The sequence below is a fragment of the Triticum dicoccoides genome, chromosome 2A (genome assembly GCF_002162155.2).
Source record: "Triticum dicoccoides isolate Atlit2015 ecotype Zavitan chromosome 2A, WEW_v2.0, whole genome shotgun sequence".
Classification (NCBI taxonomy): Eukaryota; Viridiplantae; Streptophyta; class Magnoliopsida; order Poales; family Poaceae; genus Triticum; species Triticum dicoccoides.
In genome coordinates, this window is record NC_041382.1 from 463,352,054 (window position 1) to 463,366,723 (window position 14,670).

Sequence of the window (14,670 nt, forward strand, 5' to 3'; positions counted from 1 at the left end):
TAGGTTGGGGCGGTCCAACCAGGTGGGGAGGGCGGGGGGAGCTGTTTTATGTGCATAATTTGCAAAAGACCCCTGCTTTCCTGCATATTCAAGCGGCTGGAGACGAGGTGGCAGTCAGCATCCGCGTGGCACAAGTTGACCGCTGCCACATCAGCGAACATGTAGACCAAACAGTATAATGGACCGTATGTGAACCCCTAGAACAAGTTTAGGGATGGTATTTTGGGTATTTTCAATTACGGGGACTAAAGTGATCGCCGGTGCAAGTTTAAGGATCACACACGGCGATGGAGCCCGCCGCCGACGACCTCCTCGTCGCTCTCTCCTCCCCCTGCTCCGGCGCCGGTATTCACGCCCGCTTCGCCGCCTACCTCCAGCCCTTCTCCCCGTACCTGCTCGCCGCGAACCCTAACAACCCCAGGCCACCGCCCAAGAGGATGACGAAGCAGCCCACGCAGCAGCCGACCGACGCGGCCGCCGTCCGCCCCCTCGCGAAGCGGTTCCTCCCGTTCCTCTACCGCGCGCTCCAGCTCCTACGCTCGAACCCTAGCTCGGCCGCCGACGAGCTGCTCGAGATCTACGGCCTCGTCCTCGACTGCCTGGACGCCATCTCGGCGTGCCTCGCCGGGAAGCCCTACTCCGTGCTGCTCCAGCGCGGCCACTTCGTGCGCTGTCTCGAGTTGCTCGGCCACTACGCGCGCGCCGAGGCGGAGGCCGCCGCCACCCTCGACGCCCTCCGCTGCGCGCTCTCGCCGACGCCGATGACCGCCCTTGGGGCCGCGTCCCTCCTCCCCGAGCCTGCAGGCGTTGCAGGGGAGGACCCTGAAATCACCACACTCGCGGTTGAGCTCACCGTGTGCCTTGCTAATTGTGCCAGCAAGGGCAAGGTGAAGGAAGCCGCACCGTATCAACGGCTCCTTGTCCTTGTTGACCAACTTCGCCCATGGCTCCGGTGGCTCTGCTAACTCTGCATTTTTCTTCTTCACTAAACTAAACAAGGCATGCATATATGGTGTGTGACTATGAGATTTTGTCCGTTTGCAGGATTCTGACCGAGGAGTCCAGCAGGAAGCATCTCACTCTGCTTGTGAATGCACTGAGCCGTTGTGCTATTTTCCTTGCTGCTGAATCTCTGTTTTTCAATGAAAAGCTTGTGCACAAGTTCTGTGTTGCAACCTTACAGGAGTGCGAGAAGCCACAAATGATCGAACACTTGCCCGCTGTACGAGCACTAGCGAATTAATTGCGATTGGAACTCAACAAATATAACTTAATTATATTGATTTGTTAATGGTTTTACTGTTTATTCTGGTTGAAGGTTGCACGCGTGATCTGTTCTTCTGTAGATTTGAGTTGGGGAGGGAGCACACATCTTTTGCTTGATGTGTTGAAGATTGCTGTTTCACATGTCAAGGTAAATCCCACTGGAACATGTTGCATTTCACTAAAATTCAGAAGAACATTAAACTGCATGAAGTTTAGCATTAAAAGTCGTTACTTGACTATGCCACATGAATGTGAAGCTAGAAAATGGTTCCTAAAATTTGTAAATTCAAATTATTAGTGGGACTTGCTTTAGAGATGTGTGTGATTAAAATTGGAATAAGGCTTATCAATAGTTGGACTTGGTAAACCTATCTTGCTAATCATTGTTTCTAGCTATGGTTTACACTTCTTTGGGCACCACATTTATTCTATAATTTATACTGGATTATAAAATCGTGCTCAAGAAACTGTTCATCTGCGTCAAGTATAGTAAATTCCGTGCAAAGTATTTAGTATTTACACTTTTGGTTGCTTAAACCATATAGAGCTCCACTTCCCTGTGACCGAGCAATTTCACGCAGATAAAACATGTTGTCTTTCACATAATTCAGAAGCACATTAATCTGCACTAAGGCTCAGTTTGCGGTTGCTTAACTGTTCTGTGCTGTGCATATTTAATGTCGTGGAAAATTAGACACACAAGTAGGCAAAAGAGGGTCAATCAAACACTAAAATGAACAAAAGCGGGTTGGGAAAACGGTATTATGATAATCCACCGAAGTACCAATCGCAACTCAAGTTTAGCAGTAAAAGTGGTGACTTGACAAAATCACATGAACGTGAAGCTGGAAGTATAGTTCATAATCTTATCAAAATTTATACTATTAGTGTGATTCCTTGTTTTGGAAGGGGAGCCTTGGAGCAGCAGTAAAGCTGTTGCCTTGTGACCATGAGGTCACGGGTTCGAGTCCTGGAAACAGCCTCTTGCAGAAATGTAGGGAAAGGCTGCGTAGAAAAGACCCAAAGTGGCCAGAACCTTCCCCGGACACTGCGCAAGCAACATCCTCTTGCAGAAATGTAGGGAAAGGCTGCGTAGAAAAGACCCAAAGTGGTCAGACCCTTCCCCGGACACTCCGCAAGCGGGAGCTACGTGCACTGGGCTGCCCTTTTTAGTGTGATTCCTAGTTTTGGAGATGCACAGGTGTGATTCAAAGTGATTAGGGCTTGTCAGTAGCTTAACTTTGTAAATCTATCTTAGTAAACATTGTTATTATTTTCCACCTATGGTTTACATTCCTCTATTGACAGACAGAGTGCCCTTGTTCATAATGTAAACCTGTTCCACATGAATACCTTACTGTGAGCTTGTGGTACTTTTGGGCTTTTGCTTATGGAGAAGCAAGCTTATGGATTTCGGTGGGGATAGATAAGCTCCGGTGGGGAGAAGCTCACAAAAACTGATATTCCCCTTCTTTTGGGCTTATGGAATTTGGACTTATGAGATGTGTAATGTCTACATTGCGCCTGAATCTATTATGTGAACTTATCTGCAAGTGAAATACATGTTGTTCTTCTACCACGATAGGTTGTAATCATCATCAGCTACCACTAACGGTATAAAATGAGTTTTGTTTGAAGATGCACGCCATCTAGTTGTCAACAACAAAATTGCTAAGATGTCAAGCTGTAGTAGATTTCGCGATTTGCTCTCTGAACCTACTACAACAGTTAGACATCATGTGCTACTGCTAACTTCTTACCATTTATCAGACATCCAGAAATAATGCATTATCCTTTTTTGCCTCATGGGAGTGTAGAAGCCTAATTGGAGAAATCAATCTCAACCCAGGAATCGGTGCATTAGTACCGTAGGTACTAGATAGTGAATTGTAACTGAAAAAGATATGATTACTAGTTCACATGTTCATGCCGCCGGCTGAGCGGCTGCGGTCACACAGCAGAAGCAACAGCGCATGTTGTGCTCCAGGATGGGAAGCAAGTCAGCAGTACCCTATGCTGCGACGCGACCACACGGAGGAGGCAGCGCCGGTGGAGGGGTGCAGCAGATTGGCCGTCCGGTTGGTGAACCAGGCGTCCAGGGAGGCTGCACGCTACCCGCCCACATGGAAAATTGAATGAATAGCATTTGGGGAGGCTACCGGCGATGTGGGGCAGCGGCGGCGTCAGGGGAACGGGAGGAACCCTAGAAGCGAGATGGGAGGGTAGAGACCAGTCGATGCGTTTGTGAAAGAAAGATGGAAAACGATTCGTTTAGTTTGGTGGTGGCAGTGTGGACGTAAATAGCTCAAACATTAGGGGTAATGAGATATACCTCTTCGTTTCTAACCCAAGAAGCTCGGGAAGCTGGCAATTTTTTGCTTCTCCGCCCAGCCAAATTGCACTGCGGACCAGGCTGGCGGTGGGGAGAAGCAACCCAGAAATTTTGACTTCTTTTGGGCTCCGGTGTGGAACCTATAAGCAAAGTGTAGAAGCCCAAAAGAAGGGGCCTTAATTTAGTGGCGAGACTGAATGTGCTAGATGTCTTGGAGCGGCAGATGCTGTTTAAGAATCCTGATTCAGTTTGTCGTTCTATCTTGAAGCATTCTACCTCATTGTGATTTCTGATGGCCTAAGTCGCAAAGCAGATTTCTGGTGCACTTCGGGTCTCATATATTGTTTGCACTGGGTGTATTAATTCCATACTGCTCATCACCATCCTGTGAAAATTATAAGACAATGAGTTTTTTCACCAAAAATACATTGTTAACTGTTGTAATATCATGTAAACATTTTCAGGATGACTTACCGAAAGCTGTAAACGAGTTCCTGAAATTTGTAGCATATTGTTTCCGAAGCTTTCTTTCTTCAAATAGGAATGTACATGCTGGTGCTTCAGAACTACTTTTACAAGGTGATTATTTTCCCGAGGTACATTCTGCACTATTTAATAGCAATGCTTGATGTTAATGCATACCATACAGTGCCATTGTTATTTTTTGACTAATTTATTTTCTTGCAAATTACAGATTTCCGCGCCCATCGCCTCAGTTCTCCATCTCTATGCTACTGTATTACGCTTCAGTACACAGCAAATAAAAAGCGAAGATCACCTGACCATGGCAGTGAATTTTCTCAAGAATGAAAAGAATGTACAAACTTTGAACACTGCACTTGACACACTAGCACGGATTTTCGTGTCAGCGATGGCAAATCCAATCAACGTGATAGTTTGGGGAAATATGCAAGTCGTCGAACAGACGCCGGACATCCCAATAAGAAACACACTTATAGTTATTCTCAGTCACATGAGCATATTTATTTTGTGGCGTATCTTGATTCTTTGGAGTTCCTTTGCAAGATACTATTATTGCAGCATGCAGATGTGGTTTGGGAGAACTTCTCTAAAGGAAAAATAGTCCCCAATTTGGGAAATATGACTTGTGTCTTAATGGCACTGGACCAATTCATTGATTCCAGCTTTGTTGCTTATAGGTAAAGTCCATAAAATCATAAGTATTAACAAGTGAGTGATTTCTGATTTTGCAAGCTGTTCTTTTTTTTTTGTGCTGTAACAGTTGTACGAAAAGGTCTGAAGAAGAGGAGGAGAGATTGCATAAACAACGTGTAACCTTAATGAATACCCTAGTTTCAGCGATCAAAATTTCCTTTGTGACCAACGAGGCTACCCAGGTACTTAAGTCGCTTGTCCTATACTTATATTGAATCTTATTAGTTCGAACAGAAGACCATTTAGTCATTTACAGCTGGGTACTATTACATGCATTACAGAATCCCCTGATTCAGCCTGTTATTGTATCACTTCTGAGTATCATCATTTTGTTGCATGTATAAATTATTATGAATACACATTTTTTGCGTAGTCTCCAATACCAGTCCCATTTGTGGAGAATTGATGTTTAAATTACCGATTTACTATTTTCTAATACCATTCTTATTACTAATGCATTTTGCTTTCATTATCCAGAAGAGCTTGTCTTCTATCAGTTGTGCCATTTCAAGTACATGGATAAAGCTTGATGAGCTCAAATTTTTAATCCATTCCATCAGTAACATTGGTGCGACACTTTATAATATTGGACATCTTGAAGAGGTGCTGGTCTATTACTTAATTTTGCTTTTAACTATGGACTTCTATATGATTGACCATTGTAACTGCTTCAGGCACCAAAGGCATTAGAACTATGCTGTCAAACAACATGGGCATACGCCAGACTTTCTTACTGTAGACTATCAGCAAGAACGGAAGGTCACATCATTACTGAGGATCTACCAAAAGATACACTGAAGGATATCATTACAGCTGCATTTGCAAGGATAACAAAGATGGTTGGCATTCTCGATAGATGTGGCTCAAAAGCGATACGTGGTATTATTGTGAAGAGCCTGTCTGAATTTTTTGTTTATGGTGACACATCTGATTATCACGAAAGCTATTTGGCTCTGATAAAGTTATGGGTGAAGGTATTATCATTAAAAAACCCAGAGAAACTATCCCGCTTCAAACACTTTGTTGATGTGGTTTCATTTATTTTCTTATGCAAACTTTAGATAACACTTAAGGATTTTGAAGATTACCAACGAGTGGATAGTGCTCCTCTTCTCTATCACTCTCTTATGGGCTGCTCGCCTCCCTTGCCAATGAAGTTCATAGGCTTAATCGTAGAGCAGGTATCAAATTCTGTTTTGTTAAGATTAACAATGGTGTATCTGTATTTTGATCTCATTCTGATGCAAAGTGCTTTCGACGTGCTTTGGTTTTTGCAGGAATTATTAGCATATGGAGAATCTCGTGTGACCATGCTCTGTGCAAATATGCAACATAGAATAGTAGATATTCTATTGAATGAAATATATTGTTCAAAAGAATATTATCTGGACAGATCAAAGGTTTTAGTTAGGAAGGCATGTATACTCCGTGGATCTGGGGTGCAAAACATAAGCAACTGTCTTGAGTCCTTATCTGAAGCCATATCTTTACTGGTAAGCCCCCCTCCCCTTCTTGTCCTGTTTTCTTATGTATACCACAAGGGATATCTAAGATTCATTTTCTTACATCAAACCAGCAAGGCATCTTACTGGATTCATCTCAAGGCAATGCAATTGTGATCCATGAATTGGCTATTGCATATTGCCTGCATGCACATTGTGCCCAGGAAGCCAATCATGGCGGCAAGGTAACTGCTTCATATGAATTGCTTGTACAGTCACTTGTATATTAGCTATAACATGCCTCTGCTTTGTTTGCTTATGGTTTTTTGTTTTTTCGAATAGGTAATCTTTGATAATGCTAGGAGTGTTGTTGGCCTGTGGTCAAAGATGGGTACTTTGGATCATTGTTCTCCTGGTGGGATCTTTCAGCAGCAATCCAAAACTCTTGTACCACTTCTTTGTTCCCTGGTTGATTTGCTGGCAATGAAGGTAAGGCCATGCTAAAAACTATTAGGTAAATTAAGATGCAACTGCTGGCTTTTAGCAAGATAATTATGTGCTTTTACTTTATATCAGGGCTGCTTTGAGCTTCAGTTTGAACTGTGCAAGCTTATCATAATGATATGGAAGCAAGAAAACTTACCCCTAGAAAAGTTATTCTCCATGTTATTTATCAACGGGCGCCTTAATCATGCGTGCTGTCATCTCCCGATGGACCAGAATTTTGTTTCTTATGTGGCACGGCATCTTGGTTTTGATTGCCACAATACAATATTTTGGAGAAACTGTTTCAAAGAAGATTATCCTTCTCTTACTATGTTTCTTCAGCGGTTGTGGCCTGTTGATTTCTTTTCTCAATCATGTGAACACTCCTTTGGAAATCAGTTTGGTTTCAATGCTAGTGTTGATGAGATTGATAAAGTTGCATCATCTCTGGTTTCTGAAGTAAGCTTTGTTTCTTGCATTGCAGTAATGTAGTATGCATCGTCTTTTCGTTTTTTGATGCATCTTGTATTGTTTGATTTTGCAGGGTCCTTCGGGTAATCAAATCAACCTATCTGGCTGGCTGTATATACTATGATTTGTCAGAAAGACTTCTGTCAAGAGGACAAGTTCTCCAGGTAATCTGTTTCTTTCTCATCAATTTACCTTGGTGGAAAATCTCCAGTTATTATGAAATTTCCTTGATGTGGAACTGCTCTATAGTTTAGCCTCCCTGTAATTAGAACACCCTTTATTGTATTTTTGCAGGCCATTTCATATGGAAGAGAAGCTCTCCAATTGCGCAAGAAGCTCCTAAAAAAGAAGTTCAAATTTAATTTGGGCAAATTTGTAAGTGGGGAAAGCCAATATTCTGGTGGGCAAGGCTTTGTTTCACTTGAAGCATGGGGACCAACGATGGCTGGAATCTGGCCAGATTGCACCAGGCCAAGCAGCATGAGAGATTCTTTCCTTACCCCATGGAATGTACTTAGATGTTATCTTGAGAGCATATTACAGGTATGTCAATAGTGTGGTATGTGTTAATTTCAGTACCAGCAAAATGAATGAAGGAGTTGGTGGAATATGTGTACCACCGTAGCCATCTATCACATGGTAACATGAGTCAATTCTACCTATGAGCGATGTCTCGTGTTGACACTGCTCTGGCTGTTGGTAGTACCGCAATCATTTAGTGTAAAACCTGGCCTCAAGTAGGCTACAGACATTCTCATATTATTCATGTTTTTTCACGACGTACTCAGGTTGCTGTGATGCATGAATTGGTTGGCAATGGTGCCGAAGCAGAAGTTTTATTACGGATAGGAAAGGAGATATCATGTTTCCAAGGACTACCAATTTTTGCTGTTGTCTTTACATCAGTGTTAGGTACGTACATCTATTAATGATCTATCTATTACTTCATTGTTCTTTTGTTCATCTGTCCATTCTGTCTCATGTTTTAGGTCAAATATACCACAAGAGACAGCTATGGGATGCCGCTGAGGGTGAGCTTAAACATGCTAAGGACCTCCTTGCAGAAAATGATGAATTCATTTCATGCAAGACATGCAAGTTGACTCTGCAGATATCAGTTGATGTGCAAGCTGGAGATCTGTCTTGGAATCTCTTTGAGAAAGACTTGCAGAAACAATCAACAGGCAATTTGTCTAGTGCTTTAGGCATGTATCAATCTGCCGTGGAGAAATTGAATAACTCTGGTTTGGATTTTTCTGCTGGATCCTGTGATAAAGTTAATACTAGTTGTATGTTGTGCAGCAAAGATTCTATTGCAGAAACCAAGCGTGGAGCTTGTAATAATGGGAAAGAACCCTTAGCAGCCAAGGATGGAGTTTTACCTCCATGTACTCCTTGTTTGTTGTTCAGTCAGGTACCTATTGACCAGTACGATGAACTTGTGGGATTAAAATCTGAAAGGGAGAATTTGAAGAGTGCCGAAAGTGCTCCACCATTGGATGTTAAAGTTAAGAGGGCATCCGGAACTTCATTACGTTTAGCTAAAGAACAGAATGTGTCAGCTCATGCAAAGACTAGAACCACCCGATCTAGTAAGCGAACTGCACATGTGAAAAGTGAAAAAGACTTGGCTGAACTGAATAGCAAAAATGACATATCTTATAGCAAGGAATTGTCCACAGATGGTTTGGTCTGTGGGAAGCTAAACTGTTCTCTTGATGGTGTTGGCCGCAACAGAGATGACATATGCAATATGTTTGGATGTTGGAGCTGCCTTTTTGTTAATTCACTCAATTTTGAGTGCATTGAGAATATACTGCAGTTCAGAGAAGATTGCATTCGCCGACGCCATCTTGTGTCGCTTCTGTTAAAAACAGTCGCTTCTGTTAAAAACAGGTACTATTTTTTTGTTCATGTTCTGTTAATGCCTCAAATCAATATGTGTTATACTGCAGTTAAGAGACACACAGTTGAGGGTTTTACATGGCTATGGAGGCTAAGGGACCTCATTGTTTGGTGACATGGTGCTTCTATGTCAAAACACAAGTGTAGCGAGCTCAGCTATTAGTACATGAACGTGGTCCGTGGAGCTAGAAAAGTGTGGCGAGCCACAACTGTGCCAGTGGAACAAATAGTAGCCTAAGTTTCTTACGCAAGTTGTGCGAGTAGGCACTGCCTGAAAGCTCTCACAACACACATATAACACTCCATATTTCTACACATGATACTTGGAAATTGTATGGATCATGTAGTTTAAGTAGCTTGATCTAATTTCTTCTGTGATTGAGCTACCTGTTGGTTATTATTTAGTTAAGTTCCTTAATTCTTTCATATTGTTCAGTCCTGATGTGTTGCCTATTGCAGCAAGAACCTTGGGAGCTCAGGGTGGAAAACATGGAGCTCATGAAGTTCATAGTATCTACTGGCAGTGCATATCATTGTTGTATTTCAGATCTCTTCCTCAAGGGTGTTATAGAACATATGGGCCTCGTTTAGTTGAGCTGATCATGAATGAAAATACTGGTGATTTTCTTTCTTTAGAGCGTGCAGAAATACTATGTAGTATGAGTTCCTTTTTGCTGAAGGGTTTCCTTTCAGAACAGTCAAGGTTTGTCTCATCAACTCCCAGTTGTGCATTTCACGTGCAGAACATTCTGATTGTAGCATTTCACGACCCTTGCTATAACTGTCATCATTGCATCACTATCTGCAGGGATGGTTGCTGCAGCTTCTGTAGTGTACAAATGTCTGATGTTGTTTCATGGTTGCTGAAAGCTTTTGTGCTATCTGGAGAGAGTCCTTCACTTCTCCAGGAGGTCTGTGATATCCTTCAGTCATGTGCTCTTGTAATTTTAAATGCTTAGTGCGTAATATCTATTTTACCTTTTTGTGAGTTGCTCCTGAAGTAAGCCTATTTTCCCCCCCTTTTGTGGCTCCTGTGTTGAAATGCAACTCCCCTGTTGCAGGTTTGCAGGCTACTTACATGCATATTCTTACTATCAACGATAGATTCCTCGGTCCAATTACCTTTGTATTCCAAGGGATCTCTCTCTTTAAATCATTGGGCCGCATACTTCCACCAAACTTCTGTTGGAACTTATCTCAATTGCCATTACCTTGCGAGCTTACAAGCATTGCACAGAAAAACAGAATCGAAGGTTTGTACCATTCTAAGTTCACACCCAGATTAAAATAGTAGCACTCTTCATTTTTTCTAATAGTTTCCCCTTTGCATTTTTAGGGTGTCACTGGAGATCTCACAGACAAGACAGATGAAGTTCCAAAGTTTCTAAGGTTTAAACTTTTAAATATTTATTTTGCTGATTTATTGTTTCATATGCTGTATGTACATTCATAATTAAACTACAATTTCTATATTAGGTTTTCATCGGCAGGCATGGAACATCTTGAAAAACATGTAATTGAATTCTTCCATGAACTTCCTGATTTACCAATTGTGTGCATTAGTATGCTTGGAGGTGATATTGTGAATGTTCTTGGGGAAACACTTCTTCTCCCTTCCCCTTTTCCTGCTTGGATGTTGATCTCAAGGTTTGATTCAACAAACAAGCCTACCACGATGCTTCTACCAGTGGATCCTATTTCGAAAGGTGTGTAGATTTCCTCTTGTGATTGCATACTGTACTATGAGTTGATATTGGGTCTCTTGCACTTTTTATTCACATGTTTCTTGTTTGACAGAAGCAGAGAATGGAGACTCTTCTATCAAACAACTGGATAATCCAACTAGAACATCAGATAAGGAATGGAAGTGCCCTTGGAGCTACACTATAATAGACTATGTGGCTCCAACTTTCAAAAAGCTACTTGAGGATAACTTAGATCCCTCTCTGGTGCGACCCACATTCCAGAGGATGGAAAAGCAAACACCATAAGGTGGTGGTCAGATAGAATGAAGCTCAATGATGACCTTAGTGAGATGTTGGAGTAAGATTTCTTCTGTCTATTATACGGAAAGCTGTATATATTTTACAACGATACTCTAGATATCTTGCTCAATACATTATTGAAAATTTGTGTTGTCATGATAAGATTATATTTCAATAATCATTTTCCTTTGTTCTGATATCTTGTTCATGGTTTTGAACAGAAACATTGAAGAATTGTGGCTAGGACCCTGGAAATGCCTTCTCCTGGGCCACCAATTAGCTGACCAACATAGCAAGTCAGTGCTGGAAAATCTAATCACTGCTCTGGAGTCAGAATTTAAACTTGAAGTAGATCCAGCACTCATCAAGGTCATCCTTGGTGGGGTTGCATCAGTGGATGAATTGAAAGAATGTGTTTCTCAACTTATATCATACAAAAGTTACTTTGGCAGGGGAGGGTGTTGTGGAAGAGATAGACTTAGAGCCTTCTGTTGCCAGACTGATGGTGAAGCTCTGGTGACCCTCGAGCATTTGTGCAATGGTATAGTGGATGAGCTATCTGAGCCAATTGACAGAAATCCGGTCATTTTAGTCCTGGATACTGATGTGCAGGTGAGCAACATGATATCCTTATTGTTGTCTTCTTCTGTTATTAAAAAGGTCTTTTTAGCTCTGTGTTATAAGTTTTGATGGATGTTCTGCTTTACTGATTAGCTGCTAGAAGGGATAATTACCATGAATGCTGTGTCATCTGCATCTAACCTGACGTGCTCTAATGTAATTCATTTTTGTGATAAATAATTAAACAATGAATGAAATTAACAGTGTAAGGTTAGACCTTCGATAGGTAAAGTTCAGTCATCTTAGCATGTATGTTGCTTGGGTACAACCCCATACTGTCTGCTTGAAGTTACTGCATCATCTTAGCATGTATTGTTTGTCTAGCAATATTGCCAGTAGCAGCTTTTTACGATACCCATCATATATCTTCTTTAACCTCTATACAATGGCTGAATGCAGATGCTTCCTTGGGAGAACTTGCCTGCTTTAAGGAATCAAGAAATATACCGCATGCCATCAATGAGAAGCATCTTTCTAGCATTGACTAGAAGCACTAATCATCACAAAGATGCCAGTGCCATGGCCCCTCCTTTTCCTGTTATTGACCCTTTCGATGCATTCTATCTGTTGAATCCTAGTGGTGATTTGATCAGCACACAAGAAGAAATTTATCAGTTGTTTAGAAACTATGAGTGGAAGGTAACAATGATATCCTCACTCTTGTTCAAACATCCTTTTTCTCACTCTGTATATTGCAAAAGAAAAATTCTACTACATGTGTTGTATAAAACAAAACGTGGTTTGGCATGCAGAAGTGGTAAACTTACTGCTCTCTTTACACTCCAGAAATGATAAATATAAATGGCTAGGCCATGAATCCAAGAATGATGCAAGTTTTGTTAAAGGATAAATTTGGATTATTCTTAAAACAACCACCAGCATATAATTGTGATGCATCGATGGCATGCAGGGAAATGCTGGGGATGCTCCAACAGCTGAAGAGCTCGTCTTGGCCCTGAGGAATCATGATCTTTTTCTCTACTTTGGACATGGAAGTGGTAATGCACTATGGATATAAATATTGGTAGCTTTGTCATTTTGTTGACTTTTGTGTAGTGTCGGAAGTCATTTGAACTTGGACAGCTTCAGCCTTTGAAGCTATCTAAGTGTGGTGCACTAATACCATAATATCCACCTTACAGGGTACAAATAGCGCTTGCTAAAAAACACTCTGATTGTTTATTACAATTTGCTATCGGCATAGCTACCCTTGTGAATTTAATCTTCTATATCTAAATAACTAGCCCTCACTAGCCTATTTCTCTAAACATGCAAGCATGCCACCTCATCATTCAACATGCATGAAGAAAGGTTCACCACAACATGCAATCATGCACAATAAAAAGCAAACTTCAACATCCAAATATGCATGAGAATTTACATTCTACTATGATATTTATTTTCATCTTTAGTTCTCATATTATTACTCTAAAAATTCATGTTCGATACAACCAGTTCTAACTGAATATATTGCAAAATATTCCCGCAACAACGTGCGGGGTATCATCTAGTTTGTACAAAATGCTCACCCAGCTTTATTGAAAGCTTCATGGGAACATTAACTAGATGGCACCATAATTTTAGGCTATAAAACTTATCACTTATAGTAGTAGTGGCATATTTATCAATAGAAACTACTGCTTGTGATGCTAGTGCCAACTAATGTCTCAAGTTCATGCTATTACTGTCTAGGAATATGAACTCCAACCACTAAGTAAGAAGTGTCCACTATTCAGATACTCCCTCTGTAAACTAATATAAGATCGTTTAGATAACTACTTTAGTGATCTAAACGATCTTATATTAGTTTACAGAGGGAGTACTTGTTAAAAACTGGTAGCTCAGGTAGGTACCTGTTGTACTAACACGGCTAGTCTGGAACAATGTTGCAGGAAGTCAGTATGTCTCTGGAAAGGAAATTGAGAAGTTAGATAACTGCGCAGCTGCTCTTCTTATGGGTTGCAGTAGTGGGACACTTCATTGCAAAGGCGGTTATGCTCCTCAAGGGGCACCTTTGTCTTATTTATTTGCTGGTTCTCCTTCTGTCATTGCAAACCTCTGGGACGTCTCGGATAAAGATATCGATCGATTTAGTAAAGCATTGCTGAATTCATGGTTGCAAGAAAAATTTAAGGCCGCCAAGAATTGCCCTAAATGTTGCCACCCACTAACACAAGAATTTGAGTCCACAACGATTGCTGCAAAGGATAATGGTAGGCCAAGACGAAAAGGTACACGACAAGGTCAGAAGCAGCAGCAGACAGGAGAGATAGATGGCAGTAGTAACCGCTGTAATTGCAGGCATAGGAGAATAGCTACGCATATAAGTGAAGCTAGGCGTGCTTGCAGGCTTCCGCTTATTATCGGCGCATCTCCTGTTTGTTACGGTGTGCCTACTATCATCAGGAAGAAGTAATGGTCTGCGCTTTAATGGGAGACTAGCTTATCCCCGCGTGGCGCCACGCCGCGCCCGTCGATACGGTGCGGTTATATGGATTATGTTTCTTCTTTGTAATACATGTTTTTATTTTAGGACGCCAGATGATCGCATGAAAAACTATGGATGTAGCAAAAAGAGATGGGAGGATGATGCATGTGAACAAACATGGGAATACACAATGACATATCTCTAGTAGGGACAATTTATTTTGCCGAACGTGGCGCGGGTCATTGACAGATTAGATCACCTGGTGTAGCCTCCTATTGGATTAGCTTCTATGATTAAGTAGTAAAGAGACACAAACGGTCGGAATTATATATATACACCATATGTAGTTAATATTTTTTCTTCTTCGTACTTTTTTTCCATAAACAAAGTATTTTTATTTAACATGCGCCTAAAACAAAAAACAAAAACAAACTGGTGTGACTACGTACGTACATGGTGCCCATGAAAGGGAACGCCCGTTGCCAAGGTGGCCACGTGCATGGATCATGCATGGAGGGAATAGTATGCATGATCGACCATAGCTGTACGCTGCACGGT

At 41.5% G+C, this 14,670-nt stretch overlaps 1 pseudogene; it reads left to right on the plus strand.

The window, feature by feature from the left end:
* The first annotated feature begins 256 nt into the window (after positions 1-256).
* Positions 257-14,369, plus strand: LOC119354909 (annotated as a pseudogene).
* Positions 14,370-14,670: the final 301 nt, after the last annotated feature.